Source organism: Myotis daubentonii, chromosome 2, assembly GCF_963259705.1.
Source record: "Myotis daubentonii chromosome 2, mMyoDau2.1, whole genome shotgun sequence".
Lineage (NCBI taxonomy): Eukaryota > Metazoa > Chordata > Mammalia > Chiroptera > Vespertilionidae > Myotis > Myotis daubentonii.
The window spans coordinates 114,139,457-114,163,921 of record NC_081841.1 but is presented as its reverse complement, the minus strand read 5'-3'; the positions used below and the strand labels follow the sequence as shown (position 1 = coordinate 114,163,921).

At 42.3% G+C, this 24,465-nt stretch overlaps 1 protein-coding gene across 1 annotated transcript in view; it reads left to right on the top strand.

Annotated features, from left to right (window-relative positions):
* Nucleotides 1–24,465, top strand: part of FREM2 (FRAS1 related extracellular matrix 2) — a 334,592-nt gene that overhangs the window by 293,750 nt on the left and 16,377 nt on the right. The gene's annotated exons all lie outside the window — the stretch shown is intronic.

The following is a 24,465-nucleotide window of genomic DNA, read 5'->3' as shown; positions in this document are numbered from 1 at the left end:
TGAAGCCATCTGGCCCTGGGCTTTTTTTGCTGGAAGCTTTTTGATGCCTGCTTCAATTACTTCCATAGTTATTGGCCTATTGAGATTTGTAGATTCTTCCTGATTGAGTTTGAGAAGGTTGTATTTTTCTAGGAATATGTCCATTTACTCCAGGTTGTCTAGTTTGTTGGAGTAGAGTTGCTCATAGTATTTTTTAATAATCCTTTGTATTTCTGTGGGGTCTGTTGTTATTTCACTCTATCATTTCTGATTTTATTTGGTTCCTCTCTCTTTGCTTCTTAGTGAGCCTGGCTAGAGGTTCATCAATCTTGTTTATCCTTTCAAAGAACCAGCTCTTGGTTTCATTGATCTTCCTTATTGTTTTTTTTGTTTTTTGTTTTTTGTTTTTTTTTTGGTCTCTATGTCATTTATTTCTGCTCTGATCTTTATTATCTCCTTCCTTCTGCTCACTTTGGGCTTTCCTTGTTGCTCTCTTTCTAATTCTTTGAGTTGTAGAGTTAGATGATTTACTATCTTTTTTTTTTTTTTGCTTTTTTAGGTAGGCCTGTAGAGCTATAAACTTCCCTCTCAGTACTGCTTTCATTGTGTCCATTAGGTTTTGGATTGTTGTGTTTTCATTGTCATTAGTTTCCAGGATGTTTTTAATTTCTTCTTTGATCTCATTTGTGACACTATCAATATTTAATTACATGCTTTTCAGCTTCCAAGTGTTTGAGTGTTTTGGATTGTTTTTATTGTAGTTTATTTCTATTATTATGTCATTGTCGTCTGAGAAGATGCTTGGTATGATTCCAATCTTCTTGAATTTGGGGTGACTTTGCTTGTGACCCAATATGTGGTCTAATTTTGAAAATGTCCCATGTGCACTTGAGGAGAACGTATATTCTGTGGCTTTGGGGTGAAATGTTCTGAAGATGTCAAATAGGTCCATCTGATCTAGTGAGTCATTTAGTATTGCTGTTTCTTTGCTGATTTTTTGTCTAGAGGATTTATCCAGTGATGTCAGTGGTGTATTAAAGTCCCCTACTATGATTGTATTGTCGTTGATCTCTCCCTTGATATCTTCCAGGAGTTTTTTTTTTTTATGTATTTGGGTGCTCCTACATTGGGTGCATATATGTTTATCAGGGTTATATCCTCTTGTTATATGTATCCCTTTAGTACTATGAAGTGGCCTTCCTTATCTCTTGTTATGGCCTTCACTTTGAGGTCTATTTTGTCTGATATAAGTATTGCTACCCCAGCTTTTTTTTTCATTTCCATTTGCCTGAAAGATATTTTTCCATCCCTTCACTTTCAGTCTGTTTGAGTCCCTTCTTCTGAGGTGGGTCTCTTGTAGACAGCAAATGTATGGGTCATGTTTTTTTATCCATTCAGCCACTTGATGTCTTTTGATTGGAGCAATTAATCCATTTATGTTTAAAGTTATTATTGAAAAGTTCTTGTTTGTAGGCATTTTTATTTTTTGTGTCTGTGTCTTTCTTACCTTTTTATTTCTTCTTTTTACACCAGTCCCTTTAGCATTTCCTGCATTGCTTGTTTGGTAGTGATAAACTCCCTTAGCCTCTTTTTTTGTCTGTGAAGCTTATTTCCCCTTCAATTTTGAAAAATAGCCTTGCTGGATAGAGTATTCTTGGATACAGTCCCTTGCTTTGCATCACTTTGTAAATTTCTGTCCATTCTTTTCTGGCCTAATGTGTTTCTGTTGAGAAATCATTTGATAATTAATGGGAGATCCCTTGTACGTAACTTTGTCTCTTTCTTGCAACCTTCATAATTCTCTCTTTGTCCTGAACATTTGCCATCGTAATTATGATGTGTCTTGGTGTGGGTCTTTTCAGGTTCATCTTGTTTGGGACTCTCTGTCCTTGTGTGACTTTTTCTTCCCCACATCAGGGAAGTTTTCGGACAATATTTCTTCGAATAGGTTTTCTAAGCCTTGTTCCTCTTCCTATTGTTCTGGCACCCCTATTATTCGTATGTTGCTTCGTTTCATTTTGTCCCATAGCTCCCTTAGACTCTCCTCCTGTCTTTAAATTTTTTTCTCCAATTGCAGTTCAGTTTTGGTGTGTTTTGCTTCCCTGTCTTCTAATCGGCTAATTCGGTCCTCCGCTTCTCCTAGTCTACTTTTGAAACTTTCCATGGTGTTTTTTATTGCAGCTATATCACTCTTCATTTCTTCTTGATTCTTACATAAGTTGTTGATTTTTTCCTCCATCCGGTTTATGCAGTCTAGGACCCTTATTCTGAAATCTTTTTCTGACACATTGCATGCCTCTGTTTCACTTAGCCGCTTTTCTGGCAATTCATCTTTTTCTTTCCTTTGGGGGTTTCTTTTTCTACCCATTTTTGGTCTTCCCAACTGATCTAGGTGTCGAGTCGTGCAGGGTTGCTCCTTGGGTGGCAGTGGTTCCTCTGTCTGCAGTTGCCCCTCAGTTGGCCACAGCTCCTGTGGTGGTTGCTGTTCGCAGCAATGGTGTTTCCTCTGCCTGGTTAGGTGAGGCTGCTCGCCCAGCTGCTGTTCCTTGGACAGGGGTGGGCTGATCACGAGGCTGCTGCTCTTCAGGTGGGGGTGGGCTGAGCACGGCTGCTGCTTCTTAGACAGAAGCGGGCTGTTCATGTGGCTTCTGCTCCTCTGATGGGCACGGACTGCTCACGTGGCTGTTGCTCCTTGGATCAGGGCTGGCTGCACGCTGCTGCTGTTCCTCAGATGGAGCAGGCTGCTCATGAGGCTACCGTTCTTTGGACAGGGGCAGGTTTTTTCCAGGGCTATTTCTCCTCATATGGGTGTGGGCTGCTCGCGCAGCTGCTACTCTTCAGATGGGAGATGGGCTGCTTGTGTGGCTGCTGCTCCTTGGGTGGGAGTGAGCTGCATGTGCGGCTGCTGCTCCTCAAATGGGGGTGGGATGCTCACCCAGCTGCTGCTCGTCAGACAGGTGCAGACTGCATGTGGCTGATGCTCCTTGGACCAGTGTGGGCTGGGCAGGGCTGCCACTCCTCAGATGTGGTCAGTCTATCTGTTCGTGTAGCTGCTACTCCTCGGACAGGGGCGAGCTGCTCAGGTGGCTGCAGCTCCTTGGGCTGGAGTGAGCTGCATGTGTGGCTGCTGCTCCTTGTATGGGGGTTGTCTGCTCACGTGGCTGCTGCTCCTTGGATGGGGAGTGGGCTGCTTGCATGGCTTTTTCTCTTCAGGTGGGAACAAGCTGCATGTGTGTCTGCTGCTCCTCCAATGGGAGCAGGCTGTTCACACAGCTGCTGCTCCTCAGATTGGGCAGGCTGCTCATGCGGCTGCTGCTGCTTGGATGAGGGCAAGAGGCTTGCGCAGCTGCTCCTCAGACTGGTGCAGGGTGCGGGCTGTGCGCAGCTGCTGCTCCTTGGATGGGGGCGGGAAGCGCAGAGCTGCTGTTCCTCAGATGTAGGCAGACTGCTCATGTGGCTACTGCTTCTTGGACGGGTCGGGTTGCTCACGTGGTTGCTGCTCCTTGGATGAGGGAGTGGGCCGCTCACACAGCTGCTGCTCCTTGTACAGGGTTTTGAGGCTGCTGCTGTTAGGCCTGGGACAGGCTGCTCGCAGGGCTGATGCTCTTTGGACAGGAGCATGCTGCTCACATGGTTGCAATGCACTGGACTAAAGCATTGGGCTGGTCAGAGGGGAGCGTGCTTCAGAACTCACAGGAACCTGCGCCCAGGGTGGCTGGAGACTCGGTGACCATGGAACCACAGCCAAGGTAGCAGGTCCCTGGCAGGTGTGGCTTTAGAGTCCCAGGTGTTACCTGAGGGCACTCTGGTTGGAGTTGAGGCTGGGCTCTCAGTTACATCAGCTCTCCCCTTCAAAAAGGCGAGGCCTCTGGTCCTGTTTGCAATGGTAGCAGAGGCTGCCTAGTTAGGCTAGCCCAGTTAGCCTGCCCCCGAAGGTCCTGCGGTGTCTAACTATGCCTCATTCACACACACACACACACACACACACACACACACACACACACACCACACAACCACACACTCCTCTTTTGCTTCCTCACTGCCACCTTCTTCCTGCCTCTGTAGCTGGGTCTAGGGGTGTAATTGACCCATTCGTTAATGAAGTTTCCTCTCCAGGTGTCTGGTTATGTAGCTTGCTCTCTAGCACTTTAGCCAAACAGGACAAAATTCACCCTAACAAGACATGACCCAAAAGGAACAAAGCATGAATGTACTCATGACACCGATAACCCCAATATAAGTGACCACCTGAGAAAAGAGAATTAGGGGAGAGAAAAGAGAGCACAAATGATATCTAAGAGAGAAAAAAAAAGATAGGAGAGAAAATAAAAAAGAGAATATATATATATATATATATATATATATATATATATATATATATGGAGAAAACATCACAGATCCAATAGATAAACCAAACAAATACAAACATCAAACACCCAGTAAAGGGTGGGGGCTGAATCTGTAGAGGCTGAGCTGATATACAAATATGGGGAGGACCTCAATTCAATAAAGAGGAAGTAGAAAAGGGATGAGTAGATAAGAAGAGAAAGAAGGGGAACAAAATAATATATTTACAAAAAAATTGATTTAAAAAATGATATAAAAATAGAAAATAGCAAGTAAAAATAAAATAAAATTGAATGATGAAAAAATAATGTGAAAAGAAGTAGAAAATAAATCAAACAAATAAAGGAAAGCAAATAAAAAAGCGGAAAAAAAAGAAAAAAAGAGCTAAAAAATAATAAAAAAAATAAAAATGAGAAATTAAAATGTCGTCCTTTGGCTGGCTTAAGCAACAAAGGAAAACAAAAAAGCAAAAAAAAAAAAAAAAAAAAAGAGCTAACAAAATAATTTTAAAAAATAAAAATGAAAAATTGAAATGTTCCTTTGGCTGGCTTAAGATCCCAGTCTTCTGAAATGTCTGAGATTTTTTTATTTTTCTGTTGCTGGGACTGAAATCCTCTCTATAGGCCAGACCCTGTGGACTCCCAGGGACTATTCAGATTTTTTTAATCCTTTATACCATTCATGGTGGAATCTGGGTGTGGCTGTATTTGTTGCCTATAGACTGGAGGGAGGGGTTATATCTTCAGGAGAAAATGGCTGCCCAGGTCCTGGGCTCAGGCATGACTCAGCACTCAATTTGCTTCCACCTCTCCTGGACCCCCTTCTCTCCCCAGCCTCTCCCCAGATTCCACTCGTCTACACCTTCTCCTGTTCCTCAGCACAGGTGAGTGTCTGTATCCGAAATGTCCTATGAACAGGGTCCAGTGAAAACAAACAAACAAACAAACAAACACCGGCCGCAGAAATGGGGAAGACTGAGTCTCTGTGAGCTCCTCTCTTTCCAGCACTGCGTGGTCTGGTCAGGGCTTCAGGCTGCCCCCGTTGGGCTCAGTCCTCAGGAATTATGGAATCCAGATCTCAAATCCCCCAGTGCCAACAGCCCTGGGGATGTCCTTTACCCCGTCAGAGGCTGTGCCTGTCCCAAGGGACACGACTGGGTGCCGCCATGCGGTTTCCCTCTGACCCTCTGGGCTCAGAGATCTGGCAAACTTTTCTGCCCAGATCCCTGGTTTTTACCTTTCCAGGGGAACTCTGCCCTTCTGGGCTGCAAAATATCTTACCAGCTGAGTGTCCTTCGCCAATTCAGGATAGATGTTATTTGTTTCAACTGCTCATTCTATTTGCTCCGGGACAAGCTTGGGACGCGTCTGCCTGTTCCGCTGCCATCTTGTCTTCTCCCTATATTTCCTTTTTATTTAGCTTTTTGTTTTCTTCATTTATCAATTACAGTTGATATTCAATATTTTTTATTAATTTCCATTTTACAGAACAGTGGCTAGACATTTATATAATTTACAAAGTCATCCCCTCATAATTCTTGTACCCACCCGGTATCATACATATCACAATATTATTGATTAGATTTGCTACGCTCTTCTTTTTATCCCATGACTATTACTATTTTCTAACTATTGGTTTGTACTTCTTTTTTTCTTTTTTGCCCCATCATCATTTGTCCCATCTATGCTCTCTTCCACCTCCACCCCCACCCCCGTCGCAATCACCATACTCTTGTCTATGTCCATGAGTTCTCTGTTTTTTTTTTCCTTTTTGTTCAATCCTTCCACCCTCCAAACTCCACTCCCCTGCCCCCACCAGAGCTGTCAGCCTGCTCTCTATGAGTTTGTCTCTATTTTGCTTGGTAGTTCAGTTTGTTCATTAAATTCTACATATGTGTGAATTCATATGGCATTTGGCTTTCTCTGACTGGCTTATTTCATTTAGCGTAATGTTTTTCAGGTCCATCCATGCAGTCTCTAAGGGAAATATTTGCTACCTTTTTAAGGCAGAGTAGTATTCTATTGTGTAAATGTACAACAGCTTTTTTATCCACTCATCTACTGATGGACACTTGGGCTATTCCAAATCCTGGCTACTGTAAATAATACTAATGAATATAGGGGTGTATATCTTCTTTCAAATTAGTGTTTCAGGTTTCTTTGGATAAATTGCCCAAAGTGGAATCACTGGGTCATAAGGTAGTTCCATTTTTAAGTTTTGAGGTAATTCCATACTGCTGTCCACAGTGGCTGCAACACTGCATTCCCACCAACAGTGCATATGAGTTCCTTTTTCTCCACATCCTCACTAATACTTGTTGTTTGTTGATTTGTTGATAGTAGCCATTCTGATAGGTGTGAGGTGATATCTCATTGTGGTTTTAATTTACATCTTTTTGATGATTAGTGACAGTTCTTCTCCTCTTTCATTTCTGATTTATTTGGGTCCTCTCTTTTTTTCTTGATGAGTCTGATTAAATGTGTGTCAATCCTATTTATCTTTTCAAAGAAGCAGCTCTTGGTTTGATTATCTCTTCTGTTTTTGTTTAACTCTATTTTATTTATTTCTGCTCTGATTTTATTATTTCTTCTTTCTACTCACTCTGGCTTTCTTTTTCTTTTTTAAGTTTCTTTGAGTGTAAAGTTAGATTATTTATTTGAGCTTTTTCTTGTGTCTTAAGATAGGACTGTAATGCTATGAATTTCTCTCTTTAGGACCACTTTCCCTGTGTTCCACCGATTTTTTGTTGTTGTATTCTCATTTTCATTTATTTCAAGGTCTTTTGTTTTCTTTCTTGATCTCATTGTTAAATATTTCATTATTTAGGAACATGTTATTTAGCATCCATGTCTTTGTATGTTTTTCAATTTTCTTCTTTTGATTGATTTCCAGTTTCACAGCAATATGTTCAGAGAAGATGCTTGATATGATTTCAATCTTCTTAAATTTATTGAGAATTGTTTTGTGTCCTAACATGTGCTCTTTCCTAGAAAACATTCCACATGCATTTGAATGTGGAATGCAGTAGAATGTATATTCTGCTGCCTTGGGGTGGAATGCTTTGAAGATATCAATAAATCCATTTGATTTAATGTGTCATTTAAGATTGCCATCTCCATATTGATTTTCTGTCTGGAAGACTTATCTATTGATGTCAATGGGGTGTTAAAATCCCCTACTATGACTGTATTATTCTCAGTCTCTCCCTTTATGTCTATCAAGATTTTCTTTACATATTTAGGTGCTCCTATGTTGGGTGCATAAATGTTTACAAGGGTTATATCCTCTTGTTGTATTGTTTATCATTACATAGTATCCTTCTTTGTCTCTTACTATATCCTTGGTTTTAAAGTCTATTTTTTCAGATATAAGAATTGCTACCCAGCTTTTTTTCCCATTTCCAGTTGCATGAAATATCTTAAGCAAGCCTTTATCATTTCCTGTAATACTGGGTGGGCAATAACAAACTCCTTTATTTTGTGTGGAACCTCTTTATCTCTCCTTAAATTTTAAATGATAGCTTTGCTGGGTAAAGTAATCTTGGTTGTAGGTCCTTGTTTTTCAGCACTTCAAATATTTCATGAAAATCTCTTCTGGCTTGAAATGTTTCTGTTGAGAAATTAGCTGACAATCTTATGGGAGCTCCTTTATGCATCGTTGGCTGCCTTTCTCTCTAGGCTTTTAAGATTCTCTCTTTGTCTTTAACTTTTGGCATTTTAATATGATGTGTTTGGTGTCAGCCTCTTGGTTCCATCCTGTTTGAGACTCTGTGCTTCCTGGACTTCTATGTCTTATTCCTTCACCAGATCCCTTCTCTCTTCTCCTTCTGGTGTAACTATCATATGGATGTTGTTAAGCTTTATGTTGTACCAATGGCCCCTTAAATTATCCTCATTTTTGTCTTTTTTCTTTTTTGCTGCTCTGATTGGTTGTTGTTTTCTACCTTGTCTTCCAAATGATGGGTACAATCCCTGCTTCATTGAGCCTACTGTTTACTCCTTCCAATGTATTCTTTATTTCAGATTTGGCATTCTTCATTTCTGACTGGACCTTTTTATAATTTCCATATCCTTTTCTATGCTGTTGAGCATCTTTATAATCATTATTCTGAACTCTATATCTGATAAATTATTTCCACTTCATTTAGCTCTTCTTTAGGATAATTCTCTTGTTCTGTTATTTGAGGCCTGTTTCTTTGTCTCCCATTTTGTCTGTCTCTTCGTGTTTTCTATGTATTAGATAGATCTGCTAGAACTCACTCTTGGTAGGGTTGTCTTATGTAGTAGGTAGTTGTGGGATCCAGTGGCACAGTCTTCCTGATCACCAGAACTGGGTGCTCTAAGATTGTTCCTTGTGAGGACCCTCCTGTAGTAATTGATTGCTATTGGCCCATTCGTGCATGGGCTCAACCTTCAGCCTGGCTGACAGTAAGGCTCAACCCCCAACACAACATACAGGCTGCTGTGCAGGTGCTGATCACACAACACAGAATTCACTTCAGCATGTTTTGGTGCCTGCCAATATTTCCCTGTGGATATGCTGCTTGTGAAGTTTATTAGATCCTGCTCTGTTGTTGTGTGAAGCTGGCCACTGGGTGTATTGGCTCTGGGACTCTTCAGAGGGACTCTGTTGCAGACCAGTGTCAGACATTGTCTATGATTGGCCCTGAGCAACCTGTTTAGAGTTATCAGTGATCCACAACTTGTGGCTCCCTCTGCTGGGCCTGGCTGCATGTGGAAGGACCAAGCTGCAAACTGAAGTCTGACTTTGGTAGTCCTAAGCCCAGGAGCAGGTCAGGCAAAGATTCAAGGCACCTAGGGATATACCTCTACCTGCAGGCTATCTGTTAACCTCAGTCACTTAGTGAGCCTCCAGCTTTAGTCCTCAGCTGGGCATAAGTTCCACGAGTAAGGTGAGAGGGATTCCAATGGGTGGGGCTATGCTCTCCCCAGGCTAATACTGCATGGATTAGACAGAAGAAAGGTCTGCCTATGAAAGATGGCTTCTGCAGTATGAGGGGATGACTCACCATAGGGATCTAAGCAGCTGTCTTTTCCACTCTCTCCTCAGAGCGACCACCCTTAGACTCTCCTCACACAGCTCTAGTCCATTCTACCCTCCCTCTGCTGGATCCCAAGGTGAATGGCAAATGAAATGTTGTATATAGGGCCCTTTAAGAGACCATCTTTAGCCATCTCTTCCTGGCAGACAAAAACCCCGCTGCTTTTCATAGCCAGATGTTATATGGAAAACTTTCCTGGTTCTGGTGCTCTGACTTGGGGGATCCAGTTTGGGGTTTAGATCCAAGACTCCTCAGGGGAATGCCCCACAGCTTAATTTTCTCTCCAGAACTTCAGCTGCTACCTGTGTGAGCCTGGCCAGCCCTCTGCACTTCCTACCAGTGTCAATGAGGCCTCCTCTTTACATCCTTAGTTATAAGGCTTCTCTCCACCTAGTCTTCAGGATGGTTATTTAGGATGATTTTTCTATATTTCAGTTGTAATTCCATTTTAGTCTGGAAGAAGGTCAGTGTAGCTTTAATCTAAACTGCCACCATCTTGGAATCCACTTTTTTTGTTCCATCCCTCCACCCTCCTCAATCCTCCACCCCCCCCCCCCCCCACACACACACACACACCAGAGCTGTCTGCCTGCTCTCTATCTCTGAGTTTTTCTCTATTTTGCTTGGAAGTTTAGGTTGTTGATTAAATACCATATATGAGTGAAATCATATGGTTCTTGCCTTTCTCTGACCAGCTTATTTCACTTAGTCTAATGTTCTCCAGGTCCTTTCCTGTCACCTTTTTCACCCATCTTTCCAAACACCCTTCCATCAGGCAACCATTAATTTGTACTCTAGCTGTGAGTCTGTTTCTGTTTTGTTTGTTCATTTATTTTGTACTTTAGATCCAATCCACATATAAGTAAAATTATATGGTATTTGTCTTTTTCTGTCTTTCTTATTTCACTTATAGTAATATCATCTAGGATCATCCATGTAGTCACAAATGGTAAGATTTGATTCATTTTTATGGCTGAGTAATACATATGTCCCACTTCTTCATCCAATCATTGATTGATAGGCACTTAGTCTGCTTCTATATCTTGGCTATCTATATAATAAAAGCTTAAGTGAACGTTGTGGCGGAATGACCAGAATGACCGGTTGCTGTGATGCACACTGACCACCAGGGGTCAAACGCTCAGCAGGAGCTGCCCCCTGGTGGTCAGTGTGCTCCCACAGGGAACCACCGCTCAGCCAGAAGCCAGGCTCATGGCTAGCGAGCACAGAGGCAGTGGCGGGAGCCTCTTCCACCTCCACAGCAGTGCTAAGGAGCAGCAAGCCGAGCTGTAAGGAGCAGCGAGCAGGTGGGCTGTAAGGAACAAGTGGTCCTGGACTGCGAGAGGGCACAGGCTGCGGTGAGGGACCCCCCTCCTCCCCCATGCACAAATTTCGTGCATCAGGCCTCTAGTTATAAATAATGCTGTAATGAACATAAGAATGCATATGTCCTTTCAAATTAGTGTTGTGAATTTTCTAATAGGACCTAGAACTGGAATTGCTGGGTCATAAGGGAGTTAGTTCTATATTTAGTTTTTGGGGTTTTTTTTAATAAACATCCGTACTGTTTTCCATAGTGGTTTCACCAATTTTCAAAACCACCAACAATGCATAAGCATTTCCTTTTTTCACACCCTCACCAACATTTGTTCTTTGTTCATTTATTGACAATAGCCATTCTGACAGGTGTGAGATAATACCTTCTTGTTGTTTTAAGTTGCATTTTTCTCATGATTAGTAACATTGAGCATCTTTTTATATGTCTATTGGCTTTTTACTAAATTCATTTATCAGTTTAGGAGGTTTTGAGTGGGATTTTTAGGGTTCTCTATATATAGTACCTGCAAAGTTTACTTTTTTCTTTCCAATTTGGATGCCTTTTCTTTCTCTTCTCTGATTGCAATAGCTATGACTTCAATACTGTCCTATCTAATAATAGACAAACATGGTAATTAACCATACCTCCGCTATGCCTCCCATTGGCTAATCAGCAGGATATGCAAATTAACTGCCAAGAAAGATGGCAGCCAGCAGCCAAGCAGCTGAAGCGAGCAGGAGGCTTGCTTGCTCCAGTGATGGAGGAAGCCAAGGTTCCCTGCCTGCCGCGGCCCAGCTCTGAGCTCTGGAAGCAACAATGTTTCAATTATAGAAGCTAAACAAACACCAGATACATGCTTTCAGCCAGCAGTGGGCTCAGAGCTTAGAGCGCCAGTGATGGCAACAGAGTTTCAATTATAATAGCTAAACAAACCCAGATACCTGCTTTCAGCCAGCCACGGCCTCAGAGCTGGAGCCGGGCCTCAAAGCTGGAGCTGACTCTCAGCTCCAGTGACAGTTATAGAAGGTAAATAAATCCCAGAATAAAAAGAAAAAGAAAAAAAAAAAGAGGCTGGGAGCTCCAGTTGCCCGCCAGCCTGAAAACGGCCCTCAGCCCCTCACCCAGGCTGGCCAGGCACCCAAGCGGGACCCTCACCCTGATCCGGGACACCCTTCAGGGCAAACCAGCTGGCCCCCACCCGTGCATCAGGCCTCTATCCTATATAGTAAAAGGGTAATATGCAAACTGACCCTAACAGCAGAAAGACTGGGAATGACTGGTCATTATGACACCCACTGACCACCAGGGGGCAGATGCTCAATGCAGGAGCTGCTTTCTGGTAGTCAGTGCGCTCTCACAGAGGGGAGCTCTGCTCAGCCACAAACCAGGCTGATGGCTGCCAGTACAGCAGTGGTGGTGGGAGCCTCTCCCACCTCCTCAGCAGCACTAAGGATATCTGACTGCAGCTTAGGTCTGCTCCCCGCTGGCAAGTGGACATCTCCCAAGGGCTGCTGGGCTGCCAGAGGGATGTCTGATTGCCATCTTAGGCCCAATCCCCCGAGGAGCAGACCTAATCCAGCAAGTGGTCACCCCCGAAGGGTCCCAGACTGTGAAAGGGCACAGGCTGGGCTGAGGGACCCCCTACCCCCGAGTGCACAAATTTTTGTGCACTGGGCCTCTAGTGTTAAATAAAAATTGTACAAGTGGACATTCTTGTCTTGTTCCTGATCTTAAGGAAAATGCTTTTAGGATTTCACCATTGTGTGTTTGTCATATGTGGCCTTTATTATATTGAGGTATATTCTCTTTATCTCCATTTTGTTGGGAGTTTTTATTATAAACTAGGGGCCCGGTGCACGAAATTCATGCACTGGGTGTCGGGGGGGGGGGGGGAGTGTCCCTCAGCCCAGCCTGCCCCCTCTCACATACTGGGAGCCCTCAGGCATTGACCCCCATCACCCTCCAATCGCAGGATCAGCCCCTTGCCCAGGCCTGACGCCTCTGACAGAGGTGTCAGGCCTGGGCAGGGGACCCTCATTTCCTCCCATCACTGGTTCTGCCCCCAGCCCAGGCCTGATGCCTCCGGCCCAGGCGTCAGGCCTGGGCAGGGGACCCCCAGACGCCTCCGATTGCTGGCTCTGCCAGAGGAGTTGACCCTCATCACCCTCCGATCACCAATCACCAGATCGGCCCCTTGACCAGGCCTGAGGCCTCCGGCAGAGGTGTCAGGCCTGGGCAGGGGACCCCCAGCTCCCTGAGGTTTCAGGCTCTGCCCCTGACCAGGCCTAATGCCTCTGGCCTAGGCATCCGGCCTGGGCAGCGGGGACCTGCAGTGGCAGCAGAGGGCGCCACGATCATGTGGGCTCTGCCCCTGCCCAGGCCTAACGCCTCTGGCTGAGGCGTCTGGCCCGGGCAGCAGGGACCTGCAGCTGCAGTGGCCCCGCGATCGTGGGCTCCACTTTAGGCCCAGGCAAGGGACCCCTAGCTCCCGGGACTGCTAGCTTCGACCGTGCCCAGCTCCCATCGCTGGCTCCACCCCTACTTCCTGCTATCACTGGCCAGGGTGGCAAAGGTGCCTGATTCTCTGATCATGGCTGGGGGGCAGGACAAAGGCGGCCCCAGGGCTGCCTTTGCCCTGCCCCCCAGCTCTTAGCTCCCCCCTGGGTTTCCGATCACTGTCAGTGGCAGGGGGCTTCTTCCTGCTTTCCCTTTCGCCTCCCTGCATTGTGCCTACATATGCAAATTAACTGCCATCTTGTTGGCAGTTAACTGCCAATCTTAGTTGGCAGTTAACTGCCAATCTTAGTTGGCAGCTAATTTGCATATAGTCCTGATTAGCCAATGAAAAGGGTATTGTCGTACGCCAATTACCATTTTTCTCTTTTATTAGTGTAGATGAATGCTGTTTTTTGTCAAATGCTCTTTTTACAACTATTGATATGGTCATATGAATTTTATCTTTCAATCTGTTTATGTGGTATATACCATTAATTGATTTGTAGACATTGAACCAACCTTTCATCTCACAAATAAATTCATTCAATCATGGTATATGAATTTCTAAACATATTCCTGAATTCAGTTTCTGCCAAGGCTGACCAGCAGAACCTGAGCAATGGATGAATGATTACTCTGACACAACTAAGGTACTTCTTGGCTATAGAAATCAAACAGCCCCATTCTCCCACCTCCTTAGGCTTTTATTGTAACAACAGTTTGAGTTAAATTAACTTTTAGATACTATTAGCAGGATAGGCATCCTTGAGAAGACACATGCATCTGCAGTGTCCCTTAAGCAAGGGCATATAAATACTAAGCATAAAGATTCCAGTAAACACCCAGGGACTCGGACTTGTTTGAAAAAGTCAAAGCAGGGGCTGTCACCTTCAGCCAGCTTCCCCTGGGGTTTCTGATCTTTTGGAATTTCCTCCTTACAAACTTTCCAACCAAGTCCCATGCTTCCCCGCACCTCCCCCTATTTTGTTTTTTTCTGGCTGCAGAAGACAGAGAGAGCAGTAAACTTACTGCTTTGGAATGTCGGAGTCCACGAAGTGCATTTATTGCTCAAGTTCCAATTTTATAGACCATAAGAAAAAGAGAATTACAATGACAGCAATGGTTGGTCCAATCAAGAAGACAGGGAGCTTACGAGTACCAAATCCTGCCTTCTAGTAAGGTGTAGGGGACAGGATTATAAATGGGAAGGAGCTAGGGTGAGGAATGCAATGATGTGCAGGCTTGGGGGTCTGCAGACGTCAGTTATTGTAATTAGTCATCAGGCAATGAGATGATGTTGATGAGATGATGTTTTGACTTCTGGTGGGTTAGTCTGACCATACTTATCTATTCTGCTTGCTAGATTCACAGCTGAGTCACCTCCTCAATCACTTTGCACAGGCTTTGAAAAGGAAACTTTACAAAAAACTTAACCCCCTATCTATAATAATAATAGGGTAATATGCTAAGTAGACCAGACATCCTTCCAGATGTCATTCTGGACGTTCTTCCAGACAAAGCCAGGGCCATAGGGAAGCCAGCCTGGGTCCCGGGTGCCTGTGGGCAGCCCTAGGAAGCCAGCCCAGGTCCCGGGTGCCAGAGGGAAGCCAGTGCCAGCAGCCGGGGGAAGGAAGGCCTACTCTTGCATGAATTTCATGCATTGGGCATCTATTTCACATATAAGAAACTTAACCCCCTAATCACATAAGTATATGTATACTAAGATTTAAACATTATTTTTAGATTAATTTAGGTGTTCTATCTATCAGGTTATAGGTTCTCCCAATTGTTCCCCCCTTCTGATTAGGTAAATTAGTTGATATCTATTAACCTCATACTATAATAGTAAATTCTTTTCTAAAGAAATTTTCCCTTTTAACAGACTGAAAAAGAACCAAAAAAATTCTGTATTAGTTTACTTTAGTTTTATTTATCTAATTAGGTTTATTATTCAGTATATCTATGCTTTCCTTTTAAGATTTCTCTTTATCACCCTTCTATAACTTTTACAAATCTTTCTTTACAAAGTTTGCAACTTTTAGAAACAACTCGCTTTAGAACCTACTTTCTTTTCTTTAAAAATGTATTTCTATGCCTCATACTTTCTATTATACTAAAACTATAAATTCTTTCTAATTACTTGGAATTAAAAGTCAGTTCTACACAGGCTACTCTATTGCCAGCTTTAGAGTAGTTAGAGGGTGAGAAGTATGTCTCAGGTTCCATTTCTCTTCCAGTTGGCCCATTGTCCTTGCTCTGCTTATGTCTGTGTAACTGCCTACTACATTCCCCTCAAGGATCTTGGCTCTGAATTCTTTCAGAGAAAGGGGATGCCAGGTTTCTTCTGAAACTGCTTCCTGCTGATGAGGGTTCAAAGTTTTCTCTCAGAGCCAAGAGATCCTTGCTCTCTGTCAAAGGGACAATGAGGCCTGGGCATGGAAGGAGATGGCAATGGTGCCTAGAGGTGGTATTCCCTAGGTGCAAGTAGGGCTTGTAACCTGGTGGAGACTGTGTTATAAAATTTAGTATTATTGGGCATAAGTTAGAACAGCAAGAACTATGACAAATTGTCTGGTGGAAGAAAAAAAAAACATTTTAGTTCTAATAATTTCCTGTTGAAACATGATTTCTCTCCCTAAAATCACCCTCATTTTCATCAAAGAGCCAAATTAAGACCTACTTATTTACTGTATTAAGTAGAGTTCCAGTTTGGCCTAATTATTTGCATAAACACAACAAGAATAACAGTTGATCACATAAGCTATTAAAAAAATGCTTTGCTGGAATCTCATGAGAAAGTTTACCCCCAGGGCAAAGAAGCCAAGCCACACTTGCCATTAGGCTTTGCCTGCAATACCTATAGAATTGGGGTGCATTCCTCAACTTGAGGTCTCAACAGGTGTCTTGAGGTTCCTTTTATGCCATCCTTCAGGAAAGTAACCTTCGTTCCTTACCTGGAAAGACTGTCATGAACCATGTGACCAAGCAAGGTATCAGGCTATTTATGCAATGGGGCTTATCAGCTTCAAAGTCAGTCTTCATTCCTTAGAGCTTTCTGGTGACATCTAGAGTCCTGGCATGTCTCTCTTTCAGACATGACATTCCAGTAAAGTTTTGGTTAATAAAACCACAATTGGAAACTGGCCTATGTCCTGAAGAAAACAGATTCTTATTGGATTTATGCAAACAAACACATTGCTATGAGAACAACATACTTACTCATTAAGAGTTTTTAGATTCTGGAAGGATTAGATATGGAGAAAAATATAAATGCTGTAACATTGCTTATCAAGATACAATTTACTAAACTGCTTTAAAATCTAAGTTTCCTTCTGTCTGGAAAAATAAAAAATCAGCAATACTTTCAATAGTTATAAAATCTATACAGTTAATTTTAGCTCATTCAGTTCTATAATCAAATTCTGTTTCTCCTGGTTTTTCTTGCTAGTATTTCTATAAATCCAGATACTCTATGGAGTTCTAATAATTTTTATCCAATTCAAGGGGATGATCTGAAAGTTTATTCTCAGAGATATGTAGCTTAAAGTAAATTAGAGTCCTTTCTATGGGTCCCTCAGATGAGGACACATTTTTCCAAATGTATTATAACAAAACAGTGATTATTTATAAATGACAAGAAATTTAAAATGATAGTTATTGATTTGATTATAATGCAAATGACATGGAGTCTTGTCCTGCAAAACACATTATTCCAAAATTAGAAGGTGGCCAGCAGGGTGGAACTGGGTGAGATGGGCCAGACACACCCTAGAGCTAACCTCCCAAGGTCCCTCCCCAGCCTGCCGCACCTGGGGCATCTGCAGAGTGATTAGGGTCCCTCTGACAGGTGGGGTCCCTCTGCCTGGCCTGCGGGGATTGGGCCAAAACTGGCTTTCTGACATCCCCCAAAGGGTCCTGGATTACAAGAGGGAAGTTCTTGAGTGATGCACCCTGGAATTGGGCTCCCTCCTCTCTGGTTCCCGGGTGCATCACCCAAGAACCGCTACTGCCAAGTCACCACAGCTCAGCATTTCCTGCATTGAGCTTCTGCCCCCTGGTGATCAGTACACATCATAGCTACCAGTCAAAGCATCTGCCCCCTAATGTATATTGTGCATCATAGCTACTGGTCAAAGGGTCGCTTGGCCTTTTATATATATAGATAACAACTAGTTATAAATGAAAGCATATCAGAATCTATTTAATATGCATATATATAAATAGAATATAATTATTATTTCCTTATTTGACAGAGCTTCCCATTCACCTTAAGTTTAAAATTTCCCTTTATAAGGAGAGAAAGCAAATCCTTGAGGCATTCCAGGGCCCATTGGAATGACCTAAAGCCAATTCTAGGTCAAGAAAAGTTTCTTAGAACTTAAACCCTGGGAGGTAGTCAAATACATTAAACTAAAAGATTATATATCATTATTATTATTATTAAACAGTATTAAATAATCTATTTATTTAAAGTAATCAAGTTCCTGATTAACTATTTTAATAATTTATATATAAAAACTTTACTTCTTAGGCAAATACAGGTGAAGCCTTTTTTCTTTCCTCACTTTCAGAAATAGGCTTATTTTTTCAATGGAAAATATACTTACATTCTTAAGAAACATAACAGAGATAACATAACTTTGACAGCTTTTCGGAGGCTGGAGAAAAGGTGAGTGTGTATGTTGGGATATAGAAGGTCCTGGGATTTGTTCCTAGGACTACAGCAACTCCTGGGCCTCTAATGGCTTTAGTATAAAAGTACAATTTTTTTTCTTTTACAAGAAGAGTGCCCTCCCCACCTGCTGCTGCCGCTTCTGCAGCCTGTTCAAGGGTACTTCTACAGCTCCATGCCTCTAGGATAAATACTTGGGGAGTTTAAATGATTATTTCCCATATTTTTCTTTCTCAATATAATCCTTACATTATAGACAGACAGACAAGAACTCTCACTAAAAACTAAACAACAAAGAGACATAAAACAACAGACAACAGAGACATGAAACCTTAGCTGGGAAACAATCCCCTCAAACTTGGAAATCCCCAGCAGGCTCCAATAACTTACTGTGCAGTTACTTTTGTTTTCGAGGTTTGCACCACTGTGTCTAGTTGTGTTCCTCCTCACATGGGGCTAACCAGCAGACCATGGGTGATGGATGAATGATTACTCTGACACACATTTCTGTGAAAGAGAGGGCTAAGGGACTGCTTGGCTATAGGAACCAAACAGCCCCATTCACCTGCCTCCTTAGTCTTTTATTGTGACAACAGCTTGAACTACCATTAACTTTTAGATACTATCAGCAGGGTAAGTATCCTTGAGAAGACACATGCATCTGCAGTGTCCTTTAAGCAAGGGCATATAAATACTAGCACAAAGATTCCAGTAAACACCTGAGGGCTCAGACTTGTTTGGAAAAGTCAAGGCAGGGGCAGCCACCTTCAGCCAGCTCCTCCGGAGGTTCCAACCTTTTGGAACTTCCTCATTACAAACTTTCCAACCAAGTCCCATGCTTCCCCACAAGTTTTCTAATATTTTGTTGAGGATTTTTGCATCAGTGCTCATTGAGATATTGACCTATAATTTTCTTTTTTGTAATGTCTTTTACTTGTTTTGGAATCAGAATAATGCTGGTCTCATAAAATAAGCCGGGAGCCTTTCCTTCTATTGAAATTTTTGGAATAGTTGAGAATAGGTGGTAATTCTTCTTTAAATGTTTGTTTGTTGGAGTTTTTGATTACTTAGTTTGATGAATGAAACCATGAGCTTTTTTTTTTTTTTGAAAGGTAAAGAAAATTGATATACCTAGAGCCTCATCAAGTAAAAAAGAAAGAGGACACAAATAAATAAAATCATAAATGAAAGAGATCAAGTGACAACTGACACCATAGAAATACAAAGATTTATAAGGAAATTCTACAAACAGTGATATGCCAACAAATTGGACAATCTAGAAGAAATTTAATTTCTACAGACATACCACATTGCAAACCTGAATCAGGAAGAAACAAAATCTAAATAGACTAACAATTATTAACAAAAGCAAATTGGTTATCAAAAAACTTCCAATAAACAGCCCTGAACCAAGTGGCTTCATAGCAGAATTTTACATTAAAAAAAGAATTAATACTTATACTTCTCAAAATATTCCAAAAATTGAAAAGGAGAGAAGGCACTCAACCTCCTTATAGAAGGTCAGCATTACCTGATACTAAAACCAGACAGAGACACTATAAAAAAAAGAAAATCATAGGACAATATTCCTGATGAATATACATACAAAATCCTCAACAAAATATTAGTAAACTGAATTCAGCAATACATTTAAAATATCATATAACATAATCCAGTGGAACTTATTCCTGGATTACAAAGTTGGTTCAATATATACAAATCAATTCACATAATAAACCATGAAAATAAAATGAAGGATAAAAATCATAAGATCATATTAATAGATACAGAAAAGGCACCCCCCAAAAATCCCAAATCTCTTTATGATAAAAACTTACAGTAAAGTGGAAATACAGGGAATATACCTCAACATGATAAAGGCCATAAAGACATACTATAAACTTTTACTTTAAGATCATGCACAAGACAAGGATGTGACCTATCTGTCACCACTTTTATTCAACATAATATTGGGAGCCATAACCACAGCAATCAGACAATAAACAGAAATAAAAAGCATCAGAATTGGAAAGGAAGAAGTTAAAATGTCACTGTTTGTGGATGACGTGATCCTATAGAGACAGAAACCTAAAGATTCTACAAAAAACAAACAAAAAAAAACCCCATTAGTACTATTGAAGGAATTCAGTAAAGTATCAGGATAGAGAATTAACATTCAGAAATTGGCTGCATTTTTATACACCAACTAGAGGCCTGGTGCATGAAATTCGTGCATAGAGGGGGGAGTCCCTCAGCCCAGCCTGCACCCTCTCCAATCCGGGACCCCAATTCAGCAGGGATGGGGCCTAAACCGGCAGTCAGACATCCCTCTTGCAATCTGGGACCGCTGGCTCCTAACCGCTTGCCTGCCTGCTGGCCTGATCCCCCTAACTGCTCTACCCTGCTGGCCTGATCCCCCTAACTATGCCGAGCCAGCTCAGCCAAGGGTTCAAAAGCCTGAGTGAGGGTGGTGAAGGATGGAGAAATGACAGACAAAGATAATAAGCTGAGTCTAGGTGGATCTTCCTGTGCCTGGCTGCGGCCACAGAGAGAGAAATCCAGAGGCAAGCTGAGCCTTTATTTTATAGTCAGAGGTAAACAACGTAGTGGTTACCATAGTTACACTGTTCTTGTGAGTTTCACTTGTTTTGGCAGCAGTTGCTGCACCTCCCTCAGCCCATTAGCTTCCCAGATAAGATCTAGGGAGCATCATAAGGTCAAGCCTAATTATGCTAAGAGGACTGTGCCCTCTAAGCTGGGACTTGTTTGTGACTTTGCCAACAGGTCAGTCCGAGGCTTAACCCTATAGCCGTGCCCTACACCTAACTGCTCTCCCCTGCCGGCCTGATCCCCCTAACTGTTCTCCTCTGCTTGCCTGATCACCCCTAACCACCTCTGCCTCGGCCCCACCACCATGGCTTTGTCCAGAAGGATGTTCGGTCTAATTAGCATATTACCCTTTTATTGGTATAGATAGAGGCCTGATGCACGGGTAGGGGCCAGCACATCCAGACTCAAATTCAGTGCTGTCTCCCTGCCCTGCATGGGCATGGGATCTGGTCACAGAAAACAGTCTCCCCAAGGATGTGCACCTAGGCTCAAATTCAGCACAGTCTCCCCACCCAAGGAGCCTGGTCATGGGAAACAAACTTCCCGTGTCTGACACCAAGGCTCAAAGTCAGGCAGAGCTGCTAATAGAAAGCCCTATTGTGCAGCCTGGGTCTGGCAGTTCCTATGCCGCTGCCACAGGGGCGGTGGGGGAGGGGGATTGGCTTTGTGACTCACAGAAATCTGCGGACCGGGTGCCTGGAGTCTTGGTGTCCCTGGGTCTGCAGCTGTGGTCACAGGTCTTCTACCAGAGTGGCTGTAGGGTTCCAGTTTGCTATGGAGACCAGACTGGGTGGTGGCAAGGCTAGGATCCTAGTCTCAAGCAGTTCTGTTCTTCAAGATGGCGTAGTCTCTGCACTGCTGGTGTCCTCCCCAGAGTGTTTGCGGCCGCAGCAGGGTTTTGCCGTCTAAGACTGCCCAGATTGGCAGACCCTTGAAAGACCTGCAGGATCTAACTTTCCCTATTTCACTCACACACACACCAACACACATCCACACAATCCTCTATAACTCCCTCACTCTCTCACACACTCTCCCTCCCTACCTTCCTGCAGGTTGCCATCTTTCTGGCCCTGTTCTATATCTCCTGTCATTATTTCTTTAAATAAGTTTTCAATATCTTGCTCTCTCTCTTCTCCTTCTGGCACCCCCATAATGCAAATGTTGGTAGGTTTCACTGTCAGCTGATTTCTCAAAAAAAAGTTTGCAGGTCAGAAGAGTGGCAAGAATTATTCAAAGTGATGAATAGCAAGGACCTACAACCAAGATTATACTACCCAGTAAAACTATCATTTAGAATTGAAGGTCAGATAAAGAGCTTCATAGGCAAGAAAAAGCTAAAGGAGTTCATCACCACCAAACCAGTATTACATGAAATGTTGGAGGGTATTCTTAAAGAAGAGGAAGAAGAAGAAAAGAAAGATAAAAATATGAACAACAAAATGGCAATAAATACATATCTATCAGCAATTTAATCTAAAAATCAAAATAAACAAGAAATCTAATGAACAAAATAAACTGATGAATAAAATAGTATCTGAGGCATGGAACAGATTGACAAATCTCAGAGGGAAGCGGGGGGGGGGGATTAACCAACAATTTTATGTGCATTACCTAAGGACACAGACAAATAGGGTGGTGAAGGCCTGGGGTGGGGGCAATGGAGGGAAAGGGGGGGTGGCATCTATAATACTCTCAATAATAAATATTTAAAAAAGAGAAGAAGAAATATACTATGCTACCTGATATCCAACAATACTACAAGTCTAGAGAAATCAAAACAGCATGGTACTATAATAAAACTAAAACATACATCAGTGGACCAGAATAAAGAACCTAGAAATAAACCCACGCTTAAATGGTCAATTAATCTATGACAAAGAAGGCAAGAATATTCAATGGTGTAAAGAGGGTCTCTTAAATAAACAGTGTTGGGAAACCTGGACAGATATATGCAAAAAAAGAAAGAAAGAAAGAAAGAAAAGAAAGAAAGAAAGAAAGAAAGAAAGAAAGAAAGAAAGAAAGAAAGAAAGAAAGAAAGAAAGAAGGAAAGAAAGAGGGAAAGAAAGAAAGAAAGAAAGAAAGAAAGAAAGAAAGAAAGAAAGAAAGAAAGAAAGAAAGAAAGAAAGAAAGAAAGGCAAAGGAAGAAAGAAAGGCAAAGGAAGAAAAGAAGGAAGGAAGAAACTAGACACATTCTTACACCATATAGAATAAACTCAAAATGCATTAAAGACTTAAATGTAAGACCTAAAACCATAAAACTTCTAGAAGAAAACATTGGCCATAAATTCTTTGACATCACTCTTAGAAATATTTTTAAAGATATTTCTCCTTGAGCAAGGGAAACAAAAGAGAAAAATAGACAAATGAGACTAGAACAAAGTAAAAACTTTTTATACAACAAAACTAAAAGATAACTTACTGATTGGAAGAAAGATTCGCCAATGATATATCTGATAAGGGGTTAATATCCAAATTTTATAAAGAATTTATACAACTTAACATCAAAAAACAAATAATACGGCTTAAAAATGGGCAGAGGATTTGAGTAGAAAATTTTTCAAATAGGATATGTATGGTCAATAGACATATGAAAAAGTGCTCAACCTTACTAATCATCAGGGAAATGCAAATTAAAACCAAATTAAATATCACCTCACACCTGTAAAAATGACTATCATCAATAAATCAACTAATAAAAAATGTTTTTTCATAGGTATCTTAATTTTTTTTGTTGCAATGGTAAATGGGAGTGTTTTTGTTGTTTCTCTTTCTGTGAGTTCATTATCCTATACTAGAGGCCCAGTGCACGAAATTTATGCACGGGGAGGGGGGGGTGAGGGGAGGTGTGTGTGTCCCTCAACCCAGCCTGCACCCTCTCCAATCTGGGACCCCTCGAGGGATGTCTGATTGCCTGTTGAACATCCCTCTCACAATCCAGGACTGCTGGCTCCCAACCACTTGCCTGCCTGCCTGCCTGATTGCCCCTAATCACTGCTGCCTGCCAGCCTGATCACCCCATAACCACTCCTCTGCCAGCATGATTGATGCCTAACTGCTCCCCTGCCTGCCTGGACCCCCTATCTGCCCTCCCCTGCAGGCCTGGTCACACCTAACTGCCCTCCCCTGCTGGCCCAGTCACCCCTAACTTCCCTCCCTTGCCAGCTTGGTTGCCCCCAACTGCCCTCCCCTGCAGGCCTGCATCCCCCCCAGTTGTCCTCCCCTGCAGGCCTGGTCACCCCCAAACTTCCCTCCCCTGCTGGCCATCTTGTGTTCACATAGGGGCAGCCATCTTGTGCATTGGAGTGATGGTCAATTTGCATATTGCCTCTTTCTTATATAGGATAATAAAAGAGTAATATGCAAATTGTCCAAACAGTAGAATGACCAGTAGGTGGGGGGAGGGGCTAGCAAGCAGGTGGCGCCAGGACAGCCAAGGCAGGTGCCAGCGGGCAGAGGGAGGGGATGGCGATTGGGGGGCAGGGCAAATAGCAATATTAAAATATTTCTTCTAATTAATTCACTTTCAATGTGCCCAAATTCATGCACCAGGCCACTAGTTGGTGTATAAAAAAGCCATAGATTTCCAGGTGTTAATTTTGTATCCTGCTATGTTACTGAATTCATTTATTAAATTTAATAGTTTTTTCATGGATTCTTTAGGGTTTTCAATGTACAATAACGTGTCATCTGCGAATATGTTAGGTGATCTTAAGACTGCTGTCAGCTTTGTTTGGAATGCAATGAAGTATGATAGAGTAGAAAATGCATGGGCCAAATGCTGTGCTTTAATATTGGCAACATCATTCATAGGCTTAAAGAATTTTGTGGGAAATTGGCTTTATTTCTCTGTCTTAATTTTCCTCTCTCTCTTTTTCTATTCATCATCTATCCACCCATTCACAAATACATATAAATATAATTATAGGAAAGAGTTAAAATATTGAATAACTTTTATTGTGAGCGTAACACAATGTCTAAAAT